This window comes from Otolemur garnettii, unplaced genomic scaffold, assembly GCF_000181295.1.
Source record: "Otolemur garnettii isolate 467f Iridium unplaced genomic scaffold, OtoGar3 scaffold00053, whole genome shotgun sequence".
Classification (NCBI taxonomy): domain Eukaryota; kingdom Metazoa; phylum Chordata; class Mammalia; order Primates; family Galagidae; genus Otolemur; species Otolemur garnettii.
The window spans coordinates 2,432,355-2,451,848 of NW_003852448.1; positions in this window are offsets into that span (position 1 = coordinate 2,432,355).

Here is a 19,494-nt window from a genome sequence, read left to right on the forward strand (position 1 = left end):
ATTTTCTCTGTTTGTCTAGCACTAGAAAAATGCAGATTCACACACTCAAACATATGGTTAAGGAACAGTAGAAAAAGAAAAAGGAATCTTACGTCTTTCTATGGAGAATAGACTCAGACCTGGTAGCTGCTATTTGGTCATACCCAAAAGTTACATTACAAACATGACAAGTGGCTTGTTGCATTGGGTGTTCAGCCTCTGGTAACTGAACTAGGACTCACTCATACAGAAAAGTGTGATAGCCATCCGAATGGAAACCCCCCCCAAAGACTTACTTCAATTACCTTTCTCAGATTTGTTCCACTTACATGACCTCTCATGGCACTAAGGGACCCACTAAACGGCTGAGTGACCTCAGGAACATCACATAACGTCAGGGGCCTCATTTTCATCACGTACAAATTAGGTAGTCGGATTATATATTTCTACATTTCCTCTGTGGTTCTAAATTCTTTTATATTCCTTATTTTCCTCTAGTGAGAAGTTAAACTATGACCATGGTATTAGCAAGACACAGCAAGTGTGTTCCCCTGGGGAACTGTTTGCCTTATTTTTCTTTTTTAAATATTACTTGAGACACTTCGACATTAATGGCTCTTTGATGTTTGAAATCAACAACCCCAAATTGATTCCTATTCTGGGACTGGAGAGAACCAAGGGGTCTGCACTACACAGTAAAGCTCTAGCCAGGGAAAGGGACAGCCAAGAGAAGCAGCTGGATTCAAACTGAGGAGAGAAGCAAAGTTCAGACAAGAAAAAATGTTCAAACATCAAGAAATGGATGAGGCAAGGCTTTAAAGAAGAAGAAAAAAAGAAACATACTTCAAATAAGAGCAGAAGCAGGTGTCAAAGTGGGGGAGAAAGACAGTGCCATGGTGGCCAGTACCAGCCTTTGGAGTTCTGTATTGTTTATGTGCTGCTACGTGGCAAATTACAACAAAGTTAGCTGCTTAAAAGAGCAAATGTGTATTTTCTCATACACTTGCTGATAGCCGGGATCTGGGAGTGACTCAACTGGATGGCCTGGCCCAGGGTTTCTCCTGAGGTGATAGCCAAGCTGTTGGCTAGGGCTGGAGGATCCACTTTCAAGCTCACCCATGTGGCGCTGGAATCCCGCATCAGCCCCTGGACAAGGTTGCTCACCACACAGTTTCCCAGGAACAATGATCAGAGCATGACGCAGCATGAAAGGCCAAAATGAAAGTAACAGTGTCTCTTATAATGTAATCTCAGATAACAATCACTTTCATCAGATTCTTCTGGTCCCAAAGGCTAATCCCCATACACTGGGGCTACCCTAAGTCCCATGTTGTAGCCCATCTATTTGTGAATGCCTTTCTTGGCCTTTAGAAGAGGACTTACAATGTGAACAAAAGCGTCACAGAGTGTCAGGAGCTGAACTCAGGTTCAAAGATAACTAACAGGAAGTGCTGGAAAATAAGAGGGGGTAGATAGGGTTATCTGGGTAGAATAAAGGTAACAGAACCTAGTTCACTGTTTCACTCTTATAATCACAGCACTCCGGGAAGCTGAGGCAGGAGGATCATTTAACGTCGGGAACCAGCCTGAACAACATAAGAAGATCCCATCCATATAAAGAATAGAAAACTTGGGTGGTGCTTGTGGCTCAAAGGTATGGGGTGCCAGCCCCATATGCAAGAGGTGGCAGGTTCAAACCCAGTCCCAGCCAAAAACTGCAAAGAAAAAAAAAAGAATAGAAAACTTAGCCAGATATTTTAGAGCATACCTATAGTCCTAGCTACTTGAGAGGCTGAGGCAAGAGGATCACTTGAGCCCAGGAGCTTGAAGTTTCAGTGAACTGTGATGATACCACTGGACTCTGGCGTGGGCAACAGAGGGAGACTCTATCTCAAAAAAAAAAAAAAGAAAAGAAAAGTAACAGAATTCTTTGAGACAGTCTCACTTTGTCACCCTCAGTAGAGTGCTGTGGCGTCATAGCTTACGGCAGCCTCCAACTCCTGGGCTCAAGCCATCATCTTGCCTCAGCCTCCAGAGTAGCTGAGACTATAGGCACCTGCCACAATGCCCAGCTATTTTTAGAGACCTGGTCTCACTCTTGCTCAGGCTGGTCTGGAACTCCTGATCTCAAGCAATTCACCCACCTCAGCCTTGCAGAGCTCTGGGATTACAGGCGTGAGCCACTGTGCTGGCCTGTGGATTTTTCTTTTTAAATCAAAAAATGTAAAAGTTCTTCTTAGCACACGTGCCATACACACACACACACAAACAAAAAATGCCAGACTGTAGCCTCATTTGGCCTATGAACTATTGCATGAGGATTCCTGAGACAATGAATGTGAATGGCCAAGGCTAAGTAAAAGCTGATTGAAATAGGGACAATATAGAAAAGTGCTGTTATTCAAGATAAGGTTTTCTTTTTTTTTTTTCTTTGTTTTGTTTTTTTGGCTGGGGCTGGGTTTGAACCTGCCACCTCCAGTATATGGGGCCAGTGCCCTACTCCGTTGAGCCACAGGCACCACCCAATTCAAGATAAGGTTTTTTTCTTTTCTTTTCTTTTTTTAATTTCTCCTCGAGACAGGGTCTTGTGCTGTTGCCTAGGCTAGAGTGCAGTGGCATCATCACAGCTCACTGCAATCTCAAAATCATGGACTCAACTGATCCTCCTTCCTCACCCTCCCAAGTCACTGGGATTACCGGTGTGAACCCCTGTGCCCAGTGAATGCAGGTCTCTTTAATACCACAACAGGACAATAAGCCATCTTCTAGGTGGCATCTTTCTAACTGTCAGTGGCCTCGAACCACAAAGTCCTATGAGTCATCAAGGTGACTTAACTGAGAAGAAATGTTCTTAAATTGGTCAAATCACCCCACAGTGATGACTTATTACTCGGTCTCATGTTTTTATCCTTTCTTTATTCTTTATCCATCCAAACAACTAATATTGAGGGGTTTTTTGAAGGTAAAAATTTTTAAATACTTTGTTAAACATTACATTCAATGTGAAGGCTCTAATCATTATAATCACCATGGTACAATGTGAGTGTATATATGTAAAACACTCATTGAACATGCTTTACAGGGTATATGTATGTGTCTTGAAATCTCTGTAACATGAAATATAATTTGATATTTAAAGCCCCAATCTATCAGAAGCTGTATAGTATTCAGTTTTAATAAGAGCCTGTTGCTAATTCCGGAATAATTGTCACATGCACGTCCCTGGTCACATGATTCCAGAATAATTGTGGCATACATGTCCCTGGCCACATGGGACTTCTTTTTCCATTTTGACCGGAGTAACCTGTGTCCCACAGACTTATTCTAATGTCCATTCTGAACGGTTTCCTACTTCAGTTTTGTTAAGCTCTGTTTAATCTTCCCCAAAGGAGCACCCTCAGTCACACTGGTGCCCTTTTCTTCCGTTTCCTGTTTTGCCTTTTCTGATTCTTCTGTAACCTCAGACAGGAGTCTGGTCCTGTCGCTTACTCCTCCGTCTCCGGCTGGTGTCCCCTCCTTGCCTCACTCACCTGGGCTTGAGCTGAGCCATACCCCTGAACCAAGTGCTCAGCTGATTGTTGATGTGCTTATCTCAGCTGCTGATCTGTTCTTTTCCCAGGTCCTGCTAATGTCATTATGAATTTTGTCCAAAACCCTTGGTCTCCTTCAGAGCAGATTCGATTCCAGTTTTGTGCTGGTGCATTTGGTCAACATGGATTCTCCAATCCTTTGTGCCTTTCTGCGCGGTTTGGCTTCCACCTGGAAAAATACTATTCAGTTTTTGTTATTTTCCCAGTCCTGGGCTCAGTAGATAAGATGTGATTTCTTTCCTTCATTTTTGTTTGTTTGTTTGTTTTTTATTTCCTAAGAGCTTACAGGTTGGAACAAGGAACTGAGACATGAACGCACAAGCCGTTAAATAATGTGAAATAGCAATTGATGAAGTGCTGGAAAGGATGCCAGCAGTAATAATTGTTTAAATGTTTAGAAAAGGGAGAATGAAGACACCTGCGCATGGTTGAGGGAGAGAGGAGATTTGCAGTGAGCCCCTGAGAATGAACAAGAACGCAGGCAAATCCTGCAACTTACCTGCTGGCGCCGAGGCGAGGCCCTCGCCGGCATGAGGGTGGACACAGGCGCTGCTGGAGCCTTCCCTTCTCTCCTCACTTCCAGGTGAGAGCTTCTGTCCAGGGCAGATAGGACCTCATCTTGGTACGAGCCCCTCATTCCAAATAAGATCACTCAGTTGCTCAGTCAGAGAAACTTAAGTCATCAGTTTACGCTGACAGTTACACTAAAAATAAAAAATGAGCAAAATAGTATCTTTTTCATTGCCTTAATCTTTGTTGTTTTGAAATGTAAGTAGTAGCCAAAGCTAAGAAGAGCCCCATGGCACATCCGTCCAGTGGCTAACAAAGGGACCTAATACTTGTATTATAGATGTGACAGCTAAATAATAAAAATGCACCATTAAACTGGGGGGGGGATTTTAAATGGTACTTTTAATAGTTGTCTTTCATTTACCCCAGAGTGTTGCATAATAAGGAAAATACATTTCTAACAGCTGTGTGAAGCCCTTAGTTCAGATAATCTGTGCTCATCAGTGGACAAAAGGATTGTGTGGAGATGAAGTGTGGTGCTGCTCTCCCCCTGACACCCAGCAACTCAGCGGGACATCTCCAAGACAGGAGATGAAGAGCCGAACAGGAACAGAGGGCTCTGATCGCCAATGCCTGTGGGCCTTGTCATTATCAGAAGGAGCAATTTTGGTTGGAGAGACTATTGGCAGGCCCCAGGGGAAATCTTCTGAGTCTTTATTAATTTCATTTTGATCTACGGACACATTGCCCTATAAACCAGTTTCTTTTTTACTGTGGAGCACAATTAGTTAGAAAGGAATGATGTGTACTCTTTGAAAGGAAGCACACGAGAAGTGAGGCTTCCTTGCCTGAACTACTGACAGTCCATTAGAGGGCTGATAAAACCTGGCATTTTTTATGATATCTGGGCCAGGATGAAGTATGGCGAGATGGGCGCCTCTGTGTCACCTTGTATATGATGCTCTCAACTTTCCCACTTGAGCCTGGGAAGCCATTACCCACATGTCCTCCATCCCATTCCTCTTCCTGCCACGTTTTGACCTCTGGGAAATTAGGTCTGTTAAGACTTTAAGACATTTGTCAAAATGATAGTTCTGAACTGATTTAGGTAAGAAAGGATGCGTATAATTTTAAAACATCTCTTTTCCATGCATGACGTATTTAGCCCTAACTGAATAGACAGAAGAAGGAGTGCCCATCCTCAAGTAAGGAAAGAAATAATTTCAGCTGTAGCAAAAAATAAGTATGTGGTAGTAAGCACCTGACTGCATATCAAGGACACGTACACAAACTTGTTTCCTGTCTTTGAAGAGATGTCCCTTCTTAGAGGAAATCATGTAAATGAAACAGGAATTTGTAACAGTAATAAACCAACGCATGAATATGCAGTGCCTTATTTACATCAAATTCAAGTCAAAAGTGATTTAAAGATAAAGATTATGAATAACATCCCATCTGGGGTAAGAGCAGGATCGTTGGGGATACCTTTGCAATTCTGGTCAGGAAAAAGTCTTAAACTCTTTCTAATCAATACAGATTTCTACCAAACTGTATATTTAAAACAACAAACTATTTGAAAGTACTCTCGGTGAAAGGGAGCTTCTTAGAAATGAGGAAGAGACAGTCTCCAGGAGGGTCAGAACCGTGGGCCCTATTGTCAACAGAAGCCCTAAGCTTGCCTCTGGTGGCGGGGGGGTGGGGAGGACTGCTCTGATTTAGCTTGCAGACTCAGAGTCTTTGGGGCTCCTCTTTTAGCAGAGACCCACCCCTGAGATCAGCTGGGCAGCACAGCCAGCAGGGTCACCCACCACTGGCCCAGGGAACCAGTGACTCAGTTGGATTTGGGTGGTGATCCCAAGAAGCAGAAGTTGGGGAGAGCAAATGTGAGGACTGAAAGGAGTAAGTCATGCAGTGTGTACATTACTGGGGCAGTTGCTGCTCTGGGCGCCTGAGGCTCAGTTCCACGGAAAGCCCCGGAAGACCCAGGCAGAAAAGCGTCCCACCCAAAAGTAGGAGGTTGGAAATTTTGGGGTTGCTCCTGAAGACACTAAATCCCTGGATCTTCCCAGCTACATTTCGTCAGCTGAGTGTGCTAGTACAGCTTCAGAGAACGTTCTGGGGTAGAGAATCAGGGGTGCAGAGGAACTGGAAGCCAGACACTGAGGCAAACACAAGCACTGTCCACCATACCTGCAGCAGAATCAGAGTTGGGTGGTGGGGCGTGACATGGGGTGCCAACCATGTCAGCAGGTCAATGACATGGATCTCAGACCTCCTCATGTCCACGTTGGTCCAGACTGTCACATACTCATCAGTCCTGGAGCACTTATGAGAATTCATTCCCCATGAAGTCCCTGAGTTCCAGATATGCTCCTCCTGGTCACATTGTAACCACAGTAAGTAGCTCTTCATGACAATCAGAGTTTGGTACAGGAACTCCTTTCCTTGCCTGCTAGCATCCCATCTTGAAGACATAGAATTGGCCAGGTTGCAGAAATGCTTTAGCATCCACGGGCAGCTACCTGTGCCCACATCAAAGCAATCTTCTACTGAGAACCAGAATTTTTAATCCCCTGAAACTTAGAGGTGCAGGATGAGTGAGTCCCTGGGAGTGATGGTGAAAGGCCAACCCTTAGTTCTTGGAGCCATGACTTGCAATATCAGAGACACAGCACTTTGTATCAGCCAGGAGCTTAATGTGTAGATTTCATCCTGAAAGACATCCTGAGCTCATGCCTTTTTAGAACCTTTGCTAAGTCATTCCAACATTCTTACTGGGATGTATAAGGGAGGACCCACTCTATGCCACTGTCATGGGATCACTGTCATACAAGGAAGTATGACAATGGCCCCTTGATACAAGACAGTGTTATTCAGGATCTGATACATCTAAAGGAAGCACCCTGTTAGCCCACAGATAGCAACCTTTGCAGGTGTACTGCAGGTGTACTGCAGGTGTGGAATGCAACCCAAAAGTGACATTGCGAGCAGTTCTGGTGAGGGCAAAGCACACCTCCATGCTGTCCTTGTGTAGTGTGGTGTAACTGACCTGCCATCAAATGCTGGCAGCTCAAACATAAGCAAAATAGAGCCCCATACTCTGCCTCGAATCTGCTTTCCCTCCATCTTCCCCATCATAGTAATGGCAACTCTATCCTTCCAGTTGCTTAGCTCAAAACCCTGAGAGAATCCTTAACTCCTCTCTTTTACTCTCACTCTACACTGGACCTGTTGGCAGATTGGCTGGCTCCGCCTTCAAAACATACCCAGAACATGGCCTCTCCTTCCCCAGGGCCCCCACTCCAAACTTAATCCTGTCTACTCCCTCCTGGATTATTGCAATATCCTCCTAATCGCTCTGCCCTCTGTCCCCCAGCGTCTGTTCTCTCGTAGCATGTCATTCTGTTCAAACCTTCCCATGCCTCCTTGTCTCAGGGAAAAAGTCAAAGTCCTTCAGGAGCCTCTCTATCCCCCTGTGACCTGAGTTCTAAGGGGGTGCCAGGATCCTCCATCTTGGTGTCTGGGCCTCTTCCTGGTCTTTTCCTCTGGGCATGGGTGGGATCTGTGATGCCTTTTGGCCACAGAATACGGCAAAGCGAAGGATGTCACTCCTGCACTTACCTTACAGCACATCACGTTCCCTCGCTAACAGACTCCCTCTCACTCTCCCAGTGGTCTTAAAAAGCAAGTTGTCTTGTTGTGATCTGCCTTTGGAGTGGGCTGAGTGGCAGGAAATTCTCTGAAGCCACTAGAAACTGAAAGTGTCCTCTGGCCAATCCTCAGCAAAACAACGCCAAAGTTTCCAGTTCTATAGCAGCAAAGTAGTGAATTCTACAGATAACCTGAGTGAGCCCTGAAGAGGATCCCTCCTTAGTCGAGTCTCCTGATGAGGCTACAGCCCAACAACACTTAGATTGCATTCTTGTGAGGCCTAAGAAGAGGGCCCTGTGCTGCACACCTCCCTGAGGAAACTGAGATAATAAGTGGGAGTCCCCTGGCCACGTCCCCTTCTACTCTTCCCTGTCGTGCTCTCCACCTAAACCCCACAGACCCATCTGCTGTGTTGCTAGTGAGCAGGGCACATGCCAACCACAAGCCTCTGCACTACTGTGTTTCCTCAGCTCGAGATGTTCTTCCCCTAAGATATACACTCAGTTTTGTCCTCACTCACTTTTTTAAAAAATTCAAATATTTATTTATTTATCTTTATTTCTGATTAATGTGAGGGTAAAAACAATTAGGTTACACTGTTTGCATTTATTAGGTAGAGTCCCTGTTGGAGTGTGTCCCACACCCAGGACATGTGTCACACACCCTCACATTGTGCCCACTAAGTGGGAGCTCACCCCTCTCTCCTCCTCCCCTGCCCCATTCCTCCTCCTCCATCTTGAACTAAATTGAGTTTTTCTTTTGTCACTTTTTGTTTTCACTCAAAAGCCATCTTACCAGCAGGCCTTCCCTGAGCACCTTATCTAAAATTTCACATCCCCCTTTCCCTTCATAATTCCCTTTATTTTTTTTCTCCTCCTTGATTATTGTCCTTTAACTTACTATATACAGAAGGTTCCAAAAAAAGCTTACACATTTTAAGAAAGGAAAAAAATGTATTAAAATTGCAATACTTAATATATGCCAATAACAAAAGATGAATACAAGTCATGTTAAGCACCTCTTGTGATTGAAGAAGTCAAACATGATTTGAGTATCACAAATTTAATAGTCTCTTCCTTTTCTCACAATGTATATGCATTTTTGGCACCCTCTGTATTTCAATTATTTCTCTTGCTTGTTGTCTTTTTCTCTCTCTCTCTTTTTCTCCCTCTCTCTCTCTCTGTCTCTCTCCCTCTCTCTCTTTCTCTCACTAGAATGGTAGCTTCACCAGGACAGACACTTTGGGTCTGTTCACTGCCATGGTTGGTCCACAGGGAGTCTCATGTGGCTGGGTGAGTCTTTTCCACTACCCTGAATTGTTCCACAACAGGTACAGGTTTAGGTGATATTTGGGCTTTGCTGGGGTTTGGGTTTGATGGGAAGGCAGAGGGACAAGAGGGCGCTGTGTGTTTTCTGGGAAATGGTTATGGAGCTGGATCACCAAGTCCAGGACAGCAGTGAGGACATGGAGGAAGCAAAGCTTGAAGGAGAGGTATGGCCAGGGCACCAGAGGCATGTTAAATGCAGGGAACTCAAGGATGGACCTGCTGGATGTGCTGGAGGATGGGAGGGGATCGCTAGAGAGATGTTTGCACTCACAATGTTGGGAGTGCACTTGGTTATGACAAGGTCTGGGAGATGGCTTTGGGAGTAAGTAGCTGAAGAGAGTCAGAATGAGAGATTATTGCCTCTAAAAGATAAAGGAACTCAAGAACGAGATGTTGGATGGACCATTTATCAAATTCTGAAGTCTCCACAAATGATGGCAGGGTTGAAAGCAAGGTGACTCAAGTGTTCAATTCATCAAAGAACAAGAGGACATAACAGAGAGATTGGTAATTGATAGCTCTGATCTAGAAAGGGTCTGAGAGGAAAAACAACCTTCAGCACAATGTGGAAGCAGATTCCTCAGAGGGATATCCAGGCTTCCCTTAGAGCAGGGATCAGGAAACTCTCACCCCTGGACTAAGTCTGGCCTGGCCCCATATTTTGTAAATAAAGTTTTATTGGAACACAGCCACAGTCATTTGTTCACATATTTCCTGTGGCTGCTTTTGCACTAGAATGACAAAGTTAGGTAATTTCAACAGAGACTGTGTGGCCTGCAATGCCTAAAATGTTTATTATGTGGCCCTTTACAGAAAGTATTTGCCAGTTCCTGAGTTAGACCAAGAAGAGGAACAGAATATTTAGGCGAGAGGTTGAAAACATGCTACAACTTTGTTGATGACGGACTATGAATTTCAAAGGGGTTTGGGGGAACAATTTGGGAGAAACTGTTGGTGCGGGAAATTGATTGGTGGTGGTTGAGGGTAGATTAGGGGATATTCAGAACAATCCAGCCAATGATGGTGATTTTGAGGCTTGACTTCTGATGGTGATTAATGGGGGCTGGGAACCTTTGGTGGGCTGGACTGAGGTCCAGAGAGCTGGGCATGCAGAGAGGAGCTGAGGCAGCTGGAGGGGAAGCTGACTTGCCCTGGGCTGATGAACAGGAATATGCAACCATGACTTGCTCTCTTGGGGGCTGGTGGTGCTGGTTTATCATCTGGGCAGCTGCTCTTTGAGAGCAAGTACTTCCCCACCCCTGGTGGAGTTTCTAAGCTATAGAGGAAGAAATGGAAAGGAGAGAGAGAGACAGAGACAGACACAGGCAAACAGGCAAGCAATATAAATAAATGTTAAAATGGCAACTCTGTGTTACTGTGTATTAGTTTGAGAAATTCATAAACCACATAAAATATTAGCACACTTTTCTTATTAAAAAGCCTCTTCATGACCTTAGATGATCAAAGAAAGAAACATTATCAGTCTGAAGGCCTTTTCAGGGTCCTAAAAAAATCTGTGGTTCAGTGACAGCAAGATACATGGATGTAATAAGGAAGAAATCTTATTCTCTTTCGATGTATTATCTCCCTAACTACTCACAGTCCTAAACAGTCACAAGAGTGCTCCTTTAAAATTTACCAGGCTGAGTCAAAACTCTTGCAGGGTAAATGAGTAACAGGCCACTGGCTAGCCCTGGCGGAACAGTTGTCCCTGATGTTAACAACTCTTACCTGTCCCTGCCACAGGCATCCTTTCCCCACCTTTGCTGGAATAATGCCAGGGAGGGGAAAGGCTTTTCTTCCCCTGTCTCCCTTCTGCTGAGATCCTTGAGCTCCCTTTCAAATTCTCTTTATTTTTACAGTGTCCCATGAGGATGTACACATTTGTTACACACCCCAAATCCCAGTAGCTAACTGCCAACCCCAGGACGCTCCCTAGGTAGTGACTGCATTTTTAATGCATTTCTTTTGTTTAGTAGTAGAACAGGCCCTTCCCTTCACAGTGGAGCTGGCTGCTGGATTTGCATACTGTTAACTATTTCTCATCTTTGCTGCCTTTAGCAAGGTTTCTCTCCCCCTTATTCACTTCTTTAGACTAAACGGCCACCCCTCACAGGAAAAATAAAAACAACACCCTCAAAAGAAGATTTAATAGCAGTTTTGAGCAAAGTTGATCTGGTTTAATCAGAGAACCCTGATGTTCCGTTGGGAAGAAGCCTAATTTAAAGGTGGAGAGTAAAGTAACTCTGATAGCCAAAAGTTCTGAGAGCCAAGATGACATCTAAAAATAATATTTGTAAATGTACCCAGAGGCTATTGCATGATGGGCATCCACACGGGAGCAGGGCCCTAGGCATCTGCCTGTGCCTCGGGCTGCTTATGTTGATTGGGCAAAAATAGCAACAGCATTCTTTCACCGAAGGCTTCTACCATCATTGCCCCCAGCTACAGCTGTAACTCCAACCTAAGGATCAGACCGGTCCTCTCATAAAGGATGTCTCCCCCCCTTCTCCTGTGGGCAAGTTCCCAGGCTGCTGAGCACAGTCCCTTCTCTTTGGAGCCACTGGGTCTTTGCTATCATTCTGGCTGCTATCACTTGTGTTATTATATTTACTTTTCTTCCTCATTTCTATGTGCTTTTTCTACCTGTTTTGCCTCCATTTCTATGCATTTTTTCTGGGCTTTTGAACCCAAGTGGAAGAACAATTAATTCTAGTGTGGAAACTCTTAGTGATAGGTTGGAAAAGGCTCAGTAAGTACTATGCATGAGAAAAGAATTTCTCTAGGTCAAAATTAGGATATAAAAGTATAGTTTATTTTATCTTAAAGAGAGAAAAAGGGAGTGAGAGAGAAAAGAGAGTGGGGGAAGGGAGAGGCAGAGCAGGGAGATGGTGTGGCCTCCCAAAGAAAGAAAAAGGAAGGATGCCCACCCACTGTTGAGGTCAAGTGGCCAGCTTAATTTGGGGTGGGGGGGTGCAAAAGGTAACCACAGTTGAATTCATAAGGTCTTATTAACGTGAATGCTGTGCCAGGTTTGAAGACAAACTTTTTTCCAGATGTTTCCAACCAGAGACCTGATTGTTCTTACTCCATTGTTCATATGGGACATTTAGGGACAGATTCTAAAAGGCAGATTTAGTTAATAGGTCTAGCGACTGTAAAGAAAGTTTACATTTCTTTTGGTCTGCCGGGCTCCTCAGTGGCTTGTGAAAACAGAAATCTGACAGGAGAGTAGCGCTACCAAGAGAAAGAAGGAAAAGGGGACAGATCCTAGTCCTTACTGAAAAACTAGGAGTTAATAATTTTTTTATTATTTCACTATAAAGACTGACCATCCTTATACTCAGGAAGACTTCAAATCTGGGGAAGGCCAACAGATTTCCAAGTCATAGAGAGAATGTACTTGGCATGTTCTAGAACCTATGAGCAGTTTGTTGTGACTGAAGCAAAGGATAGATCATGGCTCTGATTAGATTGTCAGCCTTTGCTCTAGACACAGTGGTCAGCCATGAAAGAGTGTATATCAGGAACACCACTAGGTCTATGCTACAGAAGGATTAATCCTTCTGTCATGGAGGTCTGTAATCATTATTTTGGTTGTGTAACAAATTATTCCTAGATTTAGAGACTTCATAAGAATTTACTACCTTAAAATTTCTGTGGGTCAGGAGTCCAGCATGGCTCAGCTGGAGGAGCAATTTTGTTAGAGTTTGTGGTGGAAGGCAGAAAATGCACTGACCAGAGAGAAACAGCAGGGGATGGGTAAGGTCCATATGTGCCCAAGGTCCCTTCAAAAAGAATCTTGACAGGAAAATCTGGAAACCCTGCAAAATGGAAGAAAACTGGCTTATTAGTTTATCTGAGATTGGTATAGAGCAGTGATTTTCAAAGTGTGTTAGAATGCAAAATCGTGGGGTGGCACCTGTGGCTCAAAGGAGTAGGGCGATAGCCCCATATGCTGGAGGTGGTGGATTCAAACCCAGCCCCAGCCAAAAAGAAAAAAAAAAGTGCAAAAAAATAAAAAAAGGAAGAAATGCAAAATCATGGCTAGGTGCAGTGGCTCATACCTACAAATCCTAGCCCTTTGGGAGGTAGAGACAGAGGATCACTTAAGGGTAGGAGTTCAAGACCAGGCTGGGCAACATAGTGAGACTTCATTTTTACCAAAAATATTTTAAAAATTAGCCAGATGTTGTGGTACTTGTAGTCCAAGCTACTCAGGAGGCTGAGGCAGGAGGATCTCTAGAGCCAAGGAGTTTGAGGCTGCAGTGACCTGTGATCATACCACTACACTCAGCCTGGGTAAAGAGACTTTGTCTCAAAACAAAACAAAACAAAAAGTAAAATTTCAAGCCTTACCCCAAATCTACATAATCAGAAACACTGTGTTATATCAAGCCCTACAATTGATTCTTTTAAAAACAGTTTTATTAAAATACAATCTAATGTAAACTAAATTGTACCGATTTAAAATACACAATGTGGTGAGTTTTGACATATGCACACACCATAAAACCATCCACAGACAAGGTAACGAGCATCTCCATCACCCCTCGAGTCCCTCCCTCCTGCCTCCCCTGATTGCCATCCCCAGGTGATTCTGAAGCTCATGTGGGAAAACCAAAATCACCCGTCATTAAGGGAACCTAGACTTTTAACTCAAAAGCTAGGAATAAAGATGAAATCCTCACAGTGATTAAAGGAAGGAAATGGGAGAGCAGCAGCAAGATCAGCGTCTGGGAAGGCAGGTGGGGCTTACAGGACGGTGGAGGGGGGTCTGTTAGATCCAAGGCTGTGGACACAGAGTGCTCCTTCTCCTTCACCAGGCAGCAGGTGCTCAGAGGGCTGGGTTCCCACACAGTGTGCCAGGAAAATGTTTCAGCTTCACATCTCTGATCATTCCATTTCCCACCTCAAAAACCTCCCTTGGATCCCTTTTCTGTAATGTGCAGGAGAAAGGCAGCGACAGAACTTCCTTAGCCTGGCTTTGTAGACATCACGCAATTTGGCACCATTTACCCTTCCAGTACTTTCCATCCTCTCCACCCCCATGGGTTTGCCTCTTGTTCTGCATAATAAATTGTTCCTCCCTTTCTGCTTTCCTCCTTTCACCCCAACCAGCCCCTGCCCCTGCCCTCCTGGTCAAGGCTCTCACCAGTGCTGTTCAACACTGCCTTTACTCGAAGCTCTCTCTGATCGCATGCCTGGGGATAATCTGGCTCTGTTTTGATGTTGATTATCACGTAAGGTGTCATTCTTGTTGAAAGTGGCAAATTCGAACAGGCAGGGATTGGGTGTGTCTCATCTCTTTATCTTAATGCCTAGCACATTGTCTCCAGAGGTGCTCACTACAGGTTTGCCAACGAACAAATGGATGATCAGATTGGAACTGTTTGTCTTTCATTTATATGACTGTCTTTCTCCACCTAGGCACTTTTGTTTTGTTTTGTTTCATTTTAAGAGACAGAGTCTCACTTTGTTGCACTCTGTAGAGTGCTGTTGCATCACAGCTCACAGCAACTTCCAGCTCTTGGGCTTAGGTGATTCTCTTGCCTTAGCCTCCCAAGTAGCTGGGAACACAGGTGCCTGCCCCAATGCCCAGCTATTATTTTTGTTGCAGTTTGTCTGGGGCCGGGTTCAAACCCACCACCCTCAGTATATGGGGCCAGTGCCCTACTCACTGAGCCACAAACACCACCCTGGCACTTTTAATATTTGATGCTGGATAATTCTTTCTCATGGGGGCTTCCCCCCCCACCCCCGCATCGTGGGATGTTTAGTAGCATCCTGACCTCTACTTACTAGACGCCAGTGTGACAACCAATAATGTTTCCAGGTGTTGCCAAATATTCCCTGTGGGAGAGAGAGAGAAAGAGAGAAAGACTGGGGCACAGGGCAGGGCAGGAAATAGCCCTGATTGAGAAACTTCTTGGATTTTTCTATAAAATATTAACTAAGAGAAAAATAGTGACAATGCCCTTCCTAAGCCTTAGGAAACTTTGTACTTTTCTAAGTGAATTGTTCGCAGTTCCCCTTTCCTTGCCTCTCCCCTGCTACGTAGTACTTTATTCTAGTAGACTGTCAGTCAATTCCTGCTAACAGCAAAAGGAAATACGTCATGGACCAGAGTAGTAAAGCTTTAAGAATGGAATGACTTCAGGTCAGTTGGTATTTTGAAATAGGTATTCACTCATTTTTTTCCCAGACTGAGCTATGTAGGTAGCTCTCACTTCATCTCCTGATACTGCCTGCTGGGTATGACATATGGCTATCTGATCTCAGGAATTGAAGGTGGTAAATCATTTCCCCACATTTGTCATGATATCAAACGTTTACCATCTTGATTTCATGCAGCCAAGTTCTCAAAGTGGCAAAGTCAGGAAACACTGATTCATGCTCCGTCCCTGAGCCATCTAGATCTTTACAATCTCAAGCACTTCCTCCATCATCTTGAAGATTAGCCTCAGGTTTAATACGTTCATTTTCTCCCTTATTACGATATGATACATGGTGTTTGTTTTGCAAGTCTAATTCAATGAACTTTTGCTTGGTGGACTACTACAATGAAATAGTGGCCAGTTACCCTCAGTAACAGACTCCGTGTCCTCAGTGCACCTCCGGTCACAGCAGCCTCTGCCCCTGCTCCTCCTTCCTCTGCGGCAGGCAGTTTGCTCCACTCTCCTTTGCAGCCTCTTCTCCTGCCCACTTCTGCCCTTTCTTCTTTATTCTCAGTGTATTTCCCACTGACATTTTCCTTTGATCCTTTTGTGCTTTGCAGACCCTTGTCTCTGTTGTCACACTCAGCTTCCGTGTGTGTTATGTGCTTCGGTTCCCCATCACTGGGAACATGAGCTGTATATCACTGTTTCCCTCCTTAAGCCACAAAAGCAAAGGGAAAAGAAAAAGGAAATCATCTTTCTGCCTGAGTGAAACCTTACTCATGCAGTTTTTTGTTGAACACCAGCTGGAGTGAACACTGGACATGATCGTTTTAATGAGAGAACTCCTGATGCAAACGAAAAGCATATGCTTGGGAGAAATAGCCTGGAAAAACATGGTAAGATACCTATCAGTAGAGAAGTCAAAGTCAGTAATGGTATTCTTATTGTTTTGAAATTATAACAATACTTAGCCTTCTACAGAACAGTAGAATGAATCATTGACGCAAAGATTTCAGATTTATGTACTAATTTTGAGTGTGTCTCAAACAAATGGGAAATATCTTTGCTCTGGTTATTAACAAGCAGTGAGGGATTCAGAGTGGCTCCTCACGAGATTACCTCTAGAAAGCCAGCGCCATGGTGTAGGGCTCTGGAATTCTACGCTGTCACTCACCGCTACATCCATCTGCTTCTTTCTGTCATTGTCAGGGATAAGGCACCAACTATACAACAGGAGGAAATGGACATATAACCAGAAATGTGGATTTGAATGTACATAATAATAGCAGTCTAACAAATGTTACAAGCCGGTTTGGGGAACAGCTTTTCTATTCATCCCTCAAAAAGCGAAAAGCGTGAGGCTCTCTCCCAGTGGTCCTCTGTTCTTTGAACTCTTTTATCGACATGTCACCTTCCCTGATTACATATGCAGCCTGCAGAAGCTAGAAGGAAAGATATTCCAGGTTCTTTCTCCCAACCAGAAAAGTCTTTTCAAAACAAAACAAAAAAAAACACTTATTTATCTCTTCTAACCCCAGGGAAGCTGAGAGCTTGACAGACAAGCAAGTTTAGAAAGGCAAATGCGCTTTGCCTAAGACTGAAAGGTGATGGCAACTTTTGCAAATGTGGAATGAATTGCAGACTAGAGCTGATTAGAGAACCAGAGGGAAGAGAGGGAGACTTTATTAATTCCTCCTGAGTGGATCTTCACAACATGGCCTCAGTATTTCACTCGATATGAATTCTCTGAATAACAAATACACCCAAATTCATATTGCAGTACAAAATTTATTTTCCAGAGCCAAATAGGAATAATTTTGAATATCCAAAACTCTATTATCTTTCAATGAAAATGAAGATATTTTTCATGGTCCTTTATCCATCAGGATATTTTAAAAACAAGGCTGACTTTTTAAATTTATAATTTCATAATGTAATATGAAAAGGAGTGTGTATCAGTAAAAATACCTCATCGTTATTATGACATTGACATTTCTCTTCCTGAAGAGAAGATAATGCCAGCACGAGTCTAGCCTTTCTCCCTTATGAACTCAGTGAATTCATAAAGATAAATGTCAAAAACAGAAATCAGCAATCAGGCAGTATATATTACAAGGAATTTCATTTTGATGTGGCAGGGGGTTTTGCTTTGTAATATTTTAAAAATTATTATAAAATATTGGATTTTTTTTACTTTTACTTTAAGCTTTTCACCTGAGGTAGTATTTTCTTTCTCTATTCCCTGTGACATTTCTTTGCCTCTTCTTTTCCATTCTCTGAATCCCATTTGTTTTATAAGACTATATCTCTAGCAGGTATATATAAATCATCTATTTTTCATGTTTTTCCCCATTTTTGATCATAATGGATCCTGGAATTATAACCTTTTTGGAAATAAGAGTCATGGTCCATAATCTCAGGCAGTCTTTATGATATTATGCGGTAAAAATCTGGCAAATTGTTAGATCTAGAAGCAAGAGAGTTTATATTACTATAACAACCCAGATTGAGCAAAGTGCTCTTTGGCAACCAAGGAAAGTTCTCACCTAGGAATTTTACATGTGCTGTACTGTTGGTCAGAGTTATGGCTGATCACATAAAGATGTGGAGAGCAGAGATGAGCATGTGACTTGAACTTAAAACCACTAATCCACAGTGCAGGAAAATTATGTCAGCAATTTGAGCACTTCAGATTGTAACTTTGAGGTGTTGGTATAATGACAATAGAACCCCTGAATAGTGAGGAAGAAGTTGTGCTAGTTGTATTGTTGTATAAGACTCTGACAGTCAAAGGAATAAGCAAAAGGTACTTATGGAAAATTATTACACTTCACAAAGATTCTTAAGAGTTTGACATTATGAATAAATAACCAAACAGTATGGCTCTTGAGGGAACCCAAGAGCAAAACTGAGCCATTATTTATTAAGAAACACACTAGGAAACTAGACAAAATAGTATAGTAGCATCTCTGTAAATCGACCACCCAAGTAACTGTAACAAACTGGTCAATGTACAGAAGTGGTCAACATAAGGAGCTAGGCCTAAGGTGCTGATACGTACATGTCCAGTCTATGAAAATTAAGTCAACTTAAGGAGTTGGTTAATGTATAGAGGTGGTCAATTATAGAGGTTCTACTGTATAACAACTTAGAGGATTTTTAAGGTTCTGGGTCACTATGGTTTTCCTGCACTACAGAACATATGAAAGAGATGATATTAAATTATCCTCCCTCATCATGTGTTACAATGTTCTATGATTCCATCTGCTATATAGAAAGAAGCTGGTCCCTGAGCTAATTGCATCAAAAGAATAGAGTGTTATCAAAGACTTCTTTCTAGTGAATGATTATGAACACTAAAATAAAAACTGTTGGCTAGAAGATACCTTAGAGATACTCCTAACCTTATGTGAGGAAATAAAGGTGCAGGGAAGGTTAACTAACATTTATTAAATACTTACCATTGAAAGACAACCATTTAAAGCCTCTAGAAATGGTCTTAAGAACAACGAAGAAATAAAGAAACCTCCATTCAAGAGAAATCTTGGAAATATTTGGTAAGAAATTTGAGTCTTGGGTATTTGAGCCAAAGACTATTGTCTTTCTTTCCTCCTCCCTGCTGAGCAAGGTGAGAAGTCCATTCTTCACTGCTGCACCCAAGAACACAGGGCTCTCTTTCCCTTCAGCTCCCAGCAGGCAATCTTCTTCCCAGGAAGAACAGGACATCAGTGCTTCTCATCTTGCCCCTGGCTACTTCTTACTGAGGATAAGTCCTAGGCAAGTGCAGTTAAGAGATGGGAGCTCCCTTCTCCCACCCAGCCTTTGCTCATAGGTCCTAGGATCACCTCAGGCACAGTAGGCTGAAAATACTGGGAGATGATAACCCTTGTGTTGCTTTGTGAGGCAGTGATTCCATGCTGGGAGAGTTAAGCCTACAAAATCTCAAGCTGCTTTCTCTTCTTACTCCCCCACCTTCAGTCTGCCAAGCACTCAGATCTTAGAGCAGGAGTTTCAGAGGTTGTATTATCCCTATTCTCAGCTCCAGAGTCCTGACTTAGAGATTTTACCTGGGAGAAGAAGCATGTTGCCAGGTGCAATGGCTCACACCTGTAATCCTAGCACTCTAGGAGGTTGAGGTGGGTGGATTGCTTGAGTTTATGAGTTTGATACTAGCCTGAGCAAGAGTGAGACTCCATCTCTAAAAATAGCTGGGAGTTGTGGCAGGCACCTGTAGTCCCAGCTACTTGGGAGGCTGAGGCAAGAGAATCACTTGAA